The sequence below is a fragment of the Thalassophryne amazonica genome, chromosome 7 (assembly GCF_902500255.1).
Source record: "Thalassophryne amazonica chromosome 7, fThaAma1.1, whole genome shotgun sequence".
Lineage (NCBI taxonomy): Eukaryota > Metazoa > Chordata > Actinopteri > Batrachoidiformes > Batrachoididae > Thalassophryne > Thalassophryne amazonica.
Genome location: NC_047109.1, coordinates 39,152,610 through 39,166,328, shown reverse-complemented (window position 1 = coordinate 39,166,328; position 13,719 = coordinate 39,152,610). Strand labels below are relative to the sequence as shown.

Here is a 13,719-nt window from a genome sequence, read left to right as displayed (position 1 = left end):
GAAATCACATGTACATAAGCATTCATAGCCTCTGTCAATTGAGCTCAGGTGCATCCTGTTTCCACTGATTATCCTTGAAATATTTCTGCAGGCTAATTGGAGTGCACCTAGGGTAAATTCAGTTGATTGGACATGACTTGGAAAGGCACAAACCTGTCTACATATAAGGTCTCACAGTTGACAGTGCATGTCAGAGCACAAACCAAGCATGAAATCACAGAAATTGTCTGTAGACTTCTGGGACAAGATTGTCTCCAGGAACAAATCTGGGGAAGGGTACAGAAATATTTATGCTGCTTTGAAGGTCCCAATGAGCACAGTGGCCTCCATCATCATGGAAGACGTTTAGATTCACCAGGCCTCTTCCTAGAGCTGGGTGCCTGTCTAAACTGAGCAATCGGAGAAGAAGAACCTTATGCAGGGAGGTGACCAAGAACCCAATGGTCACTCTGTCAGAGCACCAGCATTCCTCTGTGAAGAAAGGCAAACCTTCCAGAAGGACAACCATCTCTGCAGCAATCCACCAATCAGGCCTGTATGGTAGAGTGGCCAAATGGAAGCCACTCCTTAAGAAAAGGCACATGGCAGCCTGACTGGAGTTTGCCAAAAGGCACTCGGAGAACTCGCAGACCATGAGAAACAAAATCTTTTGGTCTGATGAGACAAAGATTGAAGTCTTTGTCTCAACAGACCAAAGTCTGTTAGGAGGAAACCAGGCACCATCCCGACAGTGACGTATGGTGGTGGCAGCATCATGCTGTGGGGATGTTTTTCAGCAGCAGGAACTGGAAGACTAGTCAGGATTGAGGGAAAGATGAATGCAGTAATGTAGAGATGATGAAAACCTGCTCCAGAGCACTCTTGACTTCAGACTGGGGCGACAGTTCATCCTTCAGCAGAACAATGACCTGAAACAAGCAGCCAAGATATGAAAGGAGTGGCTTCAGGCCATTCTGTGAATGTCCTTGAGTGGCCCAGCTAGAACCCAGACCTGAATCTGATTGAACATCTCTGGCGAGATCTGAAAATGGCTGTGCACCGACGCTCCCCATCCAACTTGATGGAGCTTGAGGTGCTGCAAAAAGGAATGGTCAAAACTGCCCAAAGACAGGTACACCCAGCTTGTGGTATCATATTCAAGAAGACTGAGGCTGCATCAACAAAGTATTGAGCAAAGGGTGTGAATACTTATATACATGTGAATTCACTCATCACTCTCATCACTCATCTTCAACCGCTTATTCGGGATCAGGTCACGGGGGCAACAGCTCCAGCAGGGGACCCCAGACTTCCCTTTCATGGCACACATTGACCACCTCTGCCTGGGGATCCCGAGGTGTTCCCAGGCCAGTGTGGAGATATAATCTCTCCACCTAGTCCTGGGTCTTCCCCGAGGACTTCTCCCAGATGGATGTGCCTGGAAACCTCCCTAGGGAGGCACCCAGGGGCCATCCTTACCAGATGCCGAACCACCTCAGCTGGCTCCTTTCAACGTGAAGGAGCAGCGGCTCTACTCCACGCACCCCACAGATGAACGAGCTTCTCACCCTATATCTAAGGGAGTCACCAGCCACCCTCCTAAAGCCCATTTCGGCCACTTATACCCACGATCTAGTTCTGTCGGTCATGACCCAACCCTCATGACCACTGGTGAGAGTAGGAACTAAGACTGATCTTTGCCTTTTGGCTTAGCTGCCTTTTGTCACAATAGTACGGTAGAGCCAATGCAATACCGCCCCTGCTGCGCTGATTCTCCGGGCAATCTCATGCTCCATTGTCGAATTCAGATTGAATTCCCTACCCGGAGTAGGCAATCCATCAGGTTCCTGCTGAGAACCATGGCCTCAGATTTAGAGGTGCTGATCCTCATCCCAGCCACTTCAAACTTGGTTGCAAACTGATCCAGTGAGTGTTGGATGTCACAGGCCGATGAAGCCAACAGGACTACATCATCTGCAAAAAACAGTGATGAGACCCTGAGCCCACCAACCTGGAAACCCTCATCCTCACAACTACACCTCGAAATCAGTTTCAATTTCAATTTATTTTAATTTATATAGCGCCAAATCACAACAAAGTTGCCTCAAGCCATGAGGTCACACATGAGGTCACAATGGAAGCTTTGAACATTGCCCATTCTGGTTCAATGCCCCCAACCTCCACAGGGATAGAGCTAGAAAAGCTCCGCCGGAGGTGTGAGTTGAAAATCTGTCGGACAGTGGGCTCCTCGAGACATTCCCAGTTCACCCGCACTATTCGTTTGGGCTTACCAGGTCTATCCAACATCCTCCCCCACTCTCTGATCCAATCAGTTGACAGCTCTGTCCCTCTCTTCACCCGAGTGTCCAGAACATGCGGCCTCAGATCAGATGATATGATCACAAAATCGATCATCAATCTTTGAAGGGTGCTCTGATGCCACCATGTACACTTATGAGCATCTTTATGTTCGAACATGGTGTTATGGACAGTCTGTGACTAGCACAGCAGTCCAATAACAAATGGCCGTTCGGGTTTACATCAGCCGTAACTCCCAATCACGCCTCTCCAGGTGTCTCTGTCATTGGCCAAGTGTGCGTTGAAGTCCCCCAGGAGAAAAATGGAGTCCCCCACTGGAGCCCAATACAGGACTCTATTCGGGAACTCCAAGAAGGTTGAATACTCCAAACTGCTGTTCAGTGCATACACACAAACATCAGTCAGAGTTTTCCTCCACGCCACCCAGAGACGCAGGGAGGCAACCCTCTCATCTACTGAGGTAAACCCCAACATAGCGACGCTCAGCCGGGGATTCGTGAGTATCCCCACACCCGCTTGTTGCCTCACACCCTGGGCAACTCCAGAGAAGAATAAGGTCCAACCCCTATCAAGGACAGTGATTCCGGAGGCAAAGCTATGTGTGTGGAGGTGAGGCCCACCAGATCTAGCTGGTATCGCTTCACCTCTTGCACAAGGTCTGGCTCCTTCCCCCACAATGAGGTGACGTTCCACACTCCCAGAGCTAGCCCCTAGCTGGGTCTGGTCTGCCGAGGCCCTCGACTTTCACTGCCAGCCATGGGACAGCCCACCAGACACCTGCAGTTCCTCCTGCGGGTGGTGAGACCGCAGGGTGGAGATGGAAGGTCCATGTTGCCTTTTCAGGCTGTGCCTGACCAGGCCACCAGGCACTCGCTGATGGCCCCTCCATCTTGGCCTTGCTCCAGACGGGGGCCCCGGGTTTCCTCCGGGCTGGGTCACATTTCCTCTGCCATCATTTTGTCACGGTGTCTTCTGAACCATTTTTAATCTGGCCTCTCGCTTGAGACCAGTTTGCCATGGGAGACCCCACCAGGAGCACAAAGGCTCAAGACAACACAGTTCTCAGGCTCATATCGGCAAACAAATGTCTCCACCACAATAATGTGATGGTTCCTTAGGTTTTTTTTATAAAATAAAATAAAAACTAAGAATTCACGTTTTTAACAAAAAATGTGAATTCTTAGTTTTTTATTTTTAATAAATTTGCAAAAAATTCAAAAAACTTTTTTCATGTTGCCATTATGGAGTATTGTGAGTAGAATTTTGAGGGATGTCGCGCAGCGCTCTGAGGCGCCGTCGTCAGCCTGTTTGGAGCTGAAAACCTCCAAATTTAAGCCTCTGTTGACCCAGGACGTCGTGAGAGAACAGAAAAGTTTCAGAAGAGCTCGGGATCAGCAGTTTATCCGGACATTCCACTGTTACAGGAGATTTTGTAATGAAAGACATGCGGAAGGATTGGCGCGTCAGCAGGCAGCCGGCACGGTGCGCCGCCACAGGAAAAACACCTCTGTTGGAAGCCTTAAGGACAAGTTGGAACATGTCCAGCTGTTAAACAATTTCTCAGATACTCACTCTACTGAAAGCCATCAAAAGCCGCCAAAACGGTTATCAACCCGGAGGTGTTTTTCCTGTGGCGGCGCGCCGCGCCGGCTGCCTGCCGACACGCCAATCCGTCTGCACGTCTTTCATTACAAAACCTCCTTTAACAGTGGAATGTCCGGATAAACTGCTGATCCCGAGCTCTTCTGAAACTTCTCTGTTCTCTCACGACGTCCTGGGTCAACAGAGGCTTAAATTTGGAGGTTTTCAGCTCGAAACAAGCTGACAACGGCGCCTCGGAGCTCTGTGCGACGTCCTGCTCCGTGGGAAGTCCTTAAACCAACAGTAACACTCCATAATCTCTCATCAGCTGTTAAAATTTTCACCGAAAACCAGCTGAATTTCTCGAATGGTGTCCACTTCGATCTGCCTCACAGGTTCTGAAAAAATTTTGATCAAGCAAAGCGCCAGTCTCTCAGGAAGAAGTCAGACAAAGGAATTCCGACGAGGGGGGTGGACCACTCCTCACTCAAAGCCTGCCCACAGGCGAATTATGTAATTTGACATAATCGTCAAATGACGTAATCGTATATTTAAAATGTCACCCTGTGTATAGGCTGTCATTAAATTAGCTTGTAAACACTGTAGCCCTGGTCCCAATGAAGGATGAATAATGAGCCACGCAGCATGTTTTTTTTTGTTTTTTTTGCTATGAGAGGGTTTATTTAACTATCGTGGGAGAATAGTGGCTCTGAGTGCCTCTTTGAGGCAGTATCTTCAGTTAATGAGGCTCCTCTTTGAGCTTGGTGCTAATTTCAACATGTTCAAAATTTAACAACATTGGCGTGGGGCACTTTGTGTACAAGCTACTACGATGACTAACGAGGATTTTAGAGGCATGTGTGGTGCTTACGAGGATGCTAAAAGCTATCCGTCCCTTACCAAAAAGTAGTACATGCAAGTATGTTTACTTCCAGTTTACTTTTTATATACTTATCAGTACAATTTTTTGGTGAGGGGTGCGCCTGGCAGCTATGCAGGACCTGAGAGGCAATTTCTGGAGCAACTGCCCTCTTCCACCTGCTCTGTGCGCTGGACACTGTATCTAAAATAATTACAGTATTTTGTAGTGCATTATAATCATTTTCTGCCAAACCTTGGATGCTGAAAACACCTCTAATCGCTTCTGGAATCACAGAGGACTATTTCATCTGGACGCTTTTTTCCCTCTTTCCTACTCCATGAGGAATGTATTTTGAACAGCTTAAGGTAACTATTTTTAATGCTTTTATAGCTTGATAAAACAGTTACTAGCTGTAAAAGTATGTCTATGGTTGGTTTAATATCTTGTTAATGGATCACATGAGCGCCATTGTGTGTGCACTGTACACTGAGGCAGTGACTCATCACGCTCCAAATGAGCATTTAGGCAGAAGCTAGGTCACTAAAGAGTGATTTTTCAGTCACTAATGGACGAACACAAAGTTAAAATTTGGATGACTGTGTAAAAGTGGCTGTGTGTTCAAAGCCGTGGAAGAAATAACTCCAGTAAAGCAGTGCAGAGCTGTGCAGCAACACAGAAGGAGAGTGCGCAAAAGACAGATTTAGAAGACATAACACAAAGTTAAAAGTTGTATCATGGTGACTTGTAAGCTGCAGAAGAAATAAAGAATTTTTTTTAAAGTGATCCACATTGCACATCCACGTTGCAGCAGCAGGTGTATATAATTTAAGTGGCCACCTCGTGTATGCAGAATGGCACTGCGAGCAAAAGAGCAATTTTGCAGAAATAAACAGATGAACACAAAGTTAAAAGTAGGATCACAATGTGAAAATGATTGTGTTTAAAGCCAGGGAAAAAATAAAGCCAGCAACCCATGGATGGAAAGAAAGCCAGTGAGAAGACACAGAGGCAGCTGTCTAGGAAAGCAGAACAGCAGCGGCGCGCGCAAAAGAGTGATTTTGCAGAAATAAACAGACAAACAAAGTTAAAAGTGGGATCACGATGTGTGTGTTTAAAGCCACAGAAAAAATAAAGCCAGCAAGCGGCGGAGCCAGTGAGGAGCACAGAGGCAGCTGTCCAGGAACCCTTGGTTCAGTTCTAGCTGGTCTGGTGCATTACGGGTGGACAGCAGCCTGCAGCGCACAACCGCAGGTCTGTACTGGAACGTCTCTTTTTGGACTGCATTTAAAAAATGTGACATCTTTAAATGCTGCTGTGAATTGAAAACCCACACTTTAAAGGGACCAGGTGTTGGAGGGCTGGACGTTTGGACCAAACCCATGCCTAAACGTGCGCCAACATCAGGTTATCATGACGCTGTCACGGCACTACGTGTCTTAGTGTGGCTGATACAAGCCATTCGAGGCTCTAATGACTGGTTGGTCGTGGCTCACTAGAGGCTGCTACATGGCACATGCGGGGTACAGAGAGGCACATAGAGGCACCTTGGTAGTGTGGCTCAGTATTCATGGCTTATTATTCGGTGGGTCCCAGGCTATAGATGAAAATGTGGGTCATTCTTTGAATAATCAATGACACACCCATGCGTTGCTCATTATTCATGGCTTATTATTGGTGGGACCCAGACTTGTCACTCTGGAAAGGATGTATCATATTTGCACGAATGTCTGCGGTGCAGCAGTGGTTCTGACAGTTTATTCACTTGTACCTACACTGTTTCTATGCAGTTGTTGTAGTTTTTGACTGCAACGTCTTTCTTTTACATGTGCACAGACACATAGACGCATTCCAAAGTACAATCCCAAATGAGAAAAAGTTGGTATAGTATAGGCAGTGTACAACCCCTGGCAATAATTATGGAATCACCGGCCTCGGAGGATGTTCATTCAGTTGTTTAATTTTGTAGAAAAAAAGCAGATCACAGACATGACACAAAACTAAAGTAATTTCAAATGGCAACTTTCTGGGTTTAAGAAACACTATAAGAAATCAAGAAAAAAAATTGTGGCAGTCAGTAACAGTTACTTTTTTAGACCAAGCAGAGGGAAAAAAATATGGACTCACTCAATTCTGAGGAATAAGTTATGGAATCATGCTGTAAATTTTCATCCCCAAAACTAACACCTGCATCAAATCAGATCTGCTTGTTAGTCTCCATCTAAAAAGGAGTGATCACACCTTGGAGAGCTGTTGCACCAAGTGGACTGACATGAATCATGACTCCAACATGAGAAATGTCAATTGAAACAAAGGAGAGGCTTATCAAACTCTTAAAAGAGGGTAAATCATTATGCAATGTTGCAAAAGATGTTGGTTGTTCACAGTCAGCTGTGTCTAAACTCTGGACCAAATACAAACAACATGGGAAGGTTGTTAAAGGCAAACATACTGGTAGACCAAGAAAGACATCAAAGCGTCAAGACAGAAAACTTAAAGCAATATGTCTCAAAAATCGAAAATGCACAACAAAACAAATGAGGAACGAATGGGAGGAAACTGGAGTCAACGTCTGTGACCGAACTGTAAGAAACCGCCTAAAGGAAATGGGATTTACATACAGAAAAGCTAAATGAAAGCTATCATTAACACCTTAACAGAAAAAAACAAGGTTACAATGGGCTAAGGAAAAGCAATTGTGGACTGTGGATGACTGGATGAAAGTCATATTCAGTGATGAATCTCGAATCTGCATTGAGCAAGGTGATGATGCTGGAACTTTTGTTTGGTGCCGTTCCAATGAGATTTATAAATATGACTGCCTGTAGAGAACATGTAAATTTCCACAGTCATTGATGATATGGGGCTGCATGTCAGGTAAAGGCACTGGGGAGATGGCTGTCATTACATCATCAATAAATGCACAAGTTTACATTGATATTTTGGACACTTTTCTTATCCCATCAATTGAAAGGATGTTTGGGGATGATGAAATCATTTTTCAAGATGATAATGCATCTTGCCATAGAGCAAAAACTGTGAAAACATTCCTTGCAAAAAGACACATAGGGTCAATGTCATGGCCTGCAAATAGTCCAGATCTTAATCCAATTGAAAATCTTTGGTGGAAGTTGAAGAAAATGGTCCATGACAAGGCTCCAACCTGCAAAGCTGATCTGGCAACAGCAATCAGAGAAAGTTGGAGCCAGATTGATGAAGAGTATTGTTTGTCACTCATTAAGTCCATGCCTCAGAGACTGCAAGCTGTTATAAAAGCCAGAGGTGGTGCAACAAAATACTAGTGATGTGTTGGAGCGTTCTTTTGTTTTTCATGATTCCATAATTTATTCCTCAGAATTGAGTGATTCCATATTTTTTTCCCTCTGCTTGGTCTAAAAAAGTAACCGTTACTGACTGCCACAATTTTTTTTTTCCTGATTTCTTATAGTGTTTCTTAAAGCCAGAAAGTTGCCATTTGAAATGACTTCAGTTTTGTGTCATGTCTGTGATCTGCTTTTTTTTTTACAAAATTAAACAACTGAATGAACATCCTCCGAGGCCGGTGATTCCATAATTTTTGCCAGGGGTTGTACATAAAAAAACCCATAGTGACTCTTAAATACAATTTGAATTCTCTTTCATTGCAGATGGTATGAAGCAAAGATATTTCATGTTTTGTGTGGTCAACTTTATTTAATCCGTTAATATGCATCCATTGCTGCATTTCAGTCCTGCACCACATGTAAAAGAAATTGGTATGGGCACAATTTAGGGCTAGTAATTAGGCAATAAATAAATAAATAAATGATCCTATTTCAACCGGGTAATGTCAACAGGTGACTGATTTCAAAAACAGTATCCACAATAGGCTGAGTCCTTGGTGAGCAAAGATGGATGGAGCATCTCCAGTTTAGGCCACTGTGCTAAAGTATATTCTGCTGTTGCAAAAAAAAAAAAAAAAAAAAAAAAAAGATAAATCTTAAATGTGAATTATCTGTTCCCAGCATCATCACTGCACTATTTCCTGCAGAAAACAGGATAGAGTCATAGGAGTTGAGGAAGGCCATCAGGGAAGTTGTCCTGGCAGCTGAAGCCAGCTTAACCCCTTAACGCCTATTGTCGCATATATGCTACAATATTCGACTCAAATATCCAACATACCAAATTGACCAGTATGCCTGTTGTCGCAAATTTGCAACATACCATTATTATTATAACATTATAACATTAATTATTACCAAAATACCAAAATTACTATTTATTTTTTGTGCAAACGTGAAATTAATAATCTCAACATTATTTACCATCTATTTAAAGGCAAAAACACACACAAAAATTTTTTTATATACAGCTATATAAATTCAGGCGTTAAGGGGTTAAGATGGTTATGGTTGAAGAGAGCCTACAGTTGGAACCCTTCTGCAGGTGAAGGATGACCACTCTTTTCTGCCCCACTCAGGTGACGCGTACAGGTTAAGAAGTGAAATGGTAGTGAACCTGAAATACCTGCTGATGATGTAGAGTGGTTCTCAACAATGTGGGTTCTCAGACCCCTCCATTTAGGAATACCACAATATGGATATTGTGTAACATATCTTAGTAGCTCCTGCAGTTTCTGCTTGTAGCAAAGCATTTAAATGTTTACCTCAACTTTGAAATGCAGTATGAATTAATTTAGAGCTCCACTGTGGGCAGTAGTACCAGATTGGGCGGTTTAAAATGTTATTTTGTGGTTAAAAAAAAACAACAATTTTGCAGGTGAACAAAATTTGGTTTGGTTTCCGATCAGTTTGGTGTTTAAAAAAACAAAACATAATGCAAATTTGAAACAATTTATTTCAATTTAATTTCAATTTATTTAGTTTATATAGTGCCAAATCACAACAAAGCTGCCTTAGGTCTAACCTTACCAACCCCTAAAGCAAGCACACAAGCGACAGTGGTAAGGAAAAACTCCCTCTGAGGATATTGAGGAAGAAACCTCAAGCAGACCAGACTTAAAGGAGTGACCCTCCGCCTGGACCATGCCACTGCCACAGATTACAAAACAATTCATAAAACGAACATAGAGGAAATGTTGCCGGTGCACAGGACAGGAAGGTTTCAGAAACAGACACCACACCCATCTCTGGATGGTGCCGCATCTCAAACAGAAAAAAACAGAACCAGGCATCAGAAAGACAGCAAATACAGTACAACTCGTCAGCACCAAGCAATAAGATGAACAAAAGAAATACCAAGGTGATTGCCGGCCACTAGCCCCAAGCTTCACCAAAAGACCCAGAATCCAGATAATATTGGTTGTCCACTCGTTAGAGTGGCTCAATGACCCCCGATGACTACAGCAGAGTCCGTTCTGCATCTGCCACAGAAATCATCTAATCCAGCAGGTGGGTCCAGCCGCATCTCTGACAGAGACAAAAAGAAAACAGAATCAGTAAGCCAGAAGAACTACACTTAAGTTATAATTCGTCAGCAATAAGCAACAGGAAGAAAAAAACATGGTCAGCTGAAGCTGGTGTATTAGCAGCTTTTGGCTGAAATTATCAACTGTATCTGGCAACACTGGTGATATTTTCCCTGTTAATGCTTATGCTTTGTCTATAAATGGGAATGATCTAAAACAGATCAATTCTCAAATGTAAGAGTGTGCTCAGAGTCTTTATTGCTAAGCATCTTTTCATATGTCCAAGTAAAAAAGTGAACTAGATGTGTAATGTCAGGAGCTGGCCAGCCTGGATATTTTGATGGCTTGGGGCATAAGAGAAAGCAAGCCAACAAGAGGGATATAGGTGGATGCTGCACACTGAAATCTCATGCAAGGGCAAAAACTGGCCATGTAAAAGTCAATATGTATCAAGCAGCTGTGGACGTGCGTCACATCCTCATCAAAAAGACAGCACAGCCAAATCACCAGGGCGGAATAACCTAATGGATCTCCAGCACTTGGCGACAAGCACCAGGATCCTATTACGACACAGGATCCTGGGGTGGAGGGGGGACCTCAGGGAGCTTTGGTGGCTGCTGTCCACTGTGCACGCTGACAGGTTGCAGTTAATCCATTAACATGCAAGAAATCCTTTCCTTTGCATTTTCTTTCTCAGTACCACAGTGCTGCGTGCCTGGCACATACGTGCTTAAAGGGCAGGATAAGTGCCACTCTGATTGGCTGATATCATGCTCTGCACCAGTTGTTCCTCATCTAAGTGTGCAAAATATTGCTCTGAAGTACAAATCTAGAAACAAGAAATGCAGTAAAACTTGAATATAATGAATTCAGGTGGACCAGCAAATTTTGTCCATTATTATGTAGATCTGCTAGTTGTAGAAAACAGAGAAAATCATCTCTATATATAAAATGGACAAAATTCGTTATACAGTGAGGAAAATAAGTATTTGAACACCCTGCAATTTTGCAAGTTCTCCCACTTAGAGATCATGGAGGGGTCTGAAATTTTCATCTTAGGTGCACATCCACTGTGAGAGACATAATCTAAAAAAAAAAAAAAAAAAAAAAAAATCCAGATATCACAATGTGTGATTTTTGTTTTTTAAATAATTTATTTGCATGTTACTGCTGCAAATATGTTTTTGAACCCCTACCAACCAGCAAGAATTCTGGCTCACACAGACCTGTTAATTTTTCTTTAAGAAGCCCTCTTATTCTGCACTCTACCTGTATTAATTGCACCTGTTTGAACTTGTTACATGTATAAAAGACACCTGTTCACAAACTCAATCAATCACACTTCAACCTGTCCACCACAGCCAAGAACAAAGAGCTGTCTAAGGACACCAGGGACAAAACTGTAGACCTGCGCAAGGCTGGGATGGACTACAGGACAACAGGCAAGCAGCTTGGTAGAAGACAACAACTGTTACGATTATTTATTAGAAAGTGAAAGAAACACAAGATGACTGTCAATCTCCCTCGGTCTGGGATTCCATGCAAGATCTCACTTTGTGTGATAAGGATGATTCTGAGAAAGCTCAGAACTACACAGCAGGACCTGGTCAATGACCTGAAGAGAGCTGGGACCACAGTCACAAAGATTACATTAGTAACACACGATGCTGTCATGGTTTAAAATCCTGCAGGGCAGCAAGGTCCCCTGCTCAAGCCAGCACATGTCCAGGCCCGTTTGACGTTCACCAGTGACCATCTGGATGATCCAGAGGAGGCATGGGAGAAGGTCATGTGGTCAGATGAGACCAGAATAGAGCTTTTTGGAATCAACTCCACTTACCATGTTTAGAGAATGAGAACAACCCCAAGAAAACCATCCCAACTGTGAAGCATGGGGATGGAAACATCATACTCTGGGGGTGCTCTTCTGCAAAGGGGACAGGACGACTGCACTGTATTGAAGGGAGGAGGGATGGTGTCATGTATTGCGAGATTTTGACAAACAACCTTCCCTCAGTAAGAGCATTGAAGATGGGTCATGGCTGGGTCTCCCAGCATGACAGTGACCCCAAACACACAGCCAGGGCAACTAAGGAGGGGCTCCGTAAGAAGCATTTCAAGGTCCTGGAGTGGCCTGGCCAGTCTCCAGAACAGAACTCAATAGAAAATCTTTGGAGGGCGCTGAAACTCCAAACCTGAAAGATCTAGAGAAGATCTGTATGGAGGAGTGGACCAAAATCCCTACTGCAGTGTGTGCAAACCTGGTGAAAAACTACAGGAAACGTTTCACCTCTGTAATTGCAAACAAAGGCTACTGTACCAAATATTAGCATTGATTTTCACAGGTGTTCAAATACTTACACTCAACAAAAATTTAAATGCAACACTTTTGGTTTTGCTCCCATTTTGTATGAGATGAACTCAAAGATCTAAAACCTTTTCCACATACACAATATCACCATTTCCCTCAAATATTGTTCACAAACCAGTCTAAATCTGTGATAGTGAGCAGTTCTCCTTTGCTGAGATAATCCATCCCACCTCACAGGTGTGCCATACCAAGATGCTGATTAGACACCATGATTAGTGCACAGGTGTGCCTTAGACTGCCCACAATAAAAGGCCACTCTGAAAGGTGCAGTTTTATCACACAGCACAACGCCACAGATGTCGCAAGATTTGAGGGAGCGTGCAATCGGCATGCTGACAGCAGGAATGTCAACCAGAGCTGTTGCTCGTGTATTGAATGTTCATGTCTCTACCATAAGCCTTCTCCAAAGGCGTTTCAGAGAATTTGGCAGTACATCCAACCAGCCTCACAACCGCAGACCACGTGTAACCACACCAACACAGGACCTCCACATCCAGCATGTTCACCTCCAAGATCGTCTGAGACCAGCCACTCGGACAGCTGCTGAAACAATCGGTTTGCATAACCAAAGAATTTCTGCACAAACTGTCAGAAACCGTCTCAGGGAAGCTCATCTGCATGCTCGTTGTCCTCATCGGGGTCTCGACCTGACTCCAGTTCGTCGTCGTAACCAACCTGAGTGGGCAAATGCTCACATTTACTGGCGTTTGGCACGTTGGAGAGGTGTTCTCTTCACAGATGATGCGAAGGAGATGTGTTGCACTGCATGAGGCAAATGGTGGTCACACCAGTTACTGACTGGTATCCCTCAGATACTGACTGGTATCCCTCCCCAATAAAACAAAACTGCACCTTTCACAGTGGCCTTTTATTGTGGACAGTCTAAGGCACACCTGTGCACTAATCATGGTGTCTAATCAGCATCTTGATATGGCACACCTGTGAGGTGGGATGGATTATCTCAGCAAAGGAGAAGTGCTCACTATCACAGATTTAGACTGGTTTGTGAACAATATTTGAGGGAAATGGTGATATTGTGTATGTGGAAAAAGTTTTAGATCTTTATATTGTATGGCCTTGCCTTACAATATAAAGCGCCTTGGGGCAACTGTTTGTTGTGATTTGGCGCTATATAAAAAATTGATTGATTGATTGATTGATTGAGTTCATCTCATACAAAATGGGAGCAAAACCAAAAGTGTT

The 13,719-nt window shown here is 43.8% G+C and overlaps 1 long non-coding RNA gene across 1 annotated transcript; it reads left to right on the top strand.

The window, feature by feature from the left end:
- Window positions 1-460: 460 nt before the first annotated feature.
- Window positions 461-10,223, top strand: LOC117513264. Its single transcript, XR_004561522.1, has 3 exons — window positions 461-473; window positions 6,483-6,484; window positions 10,126-10,223. It is a non-coding gene; the product is annotated as an uncharacterized LOC117513264 (long non-coding RNA).
- The last annotated feature ends 3,496 nt before the right edge of the window (window positions 10,224-13,719 follow it).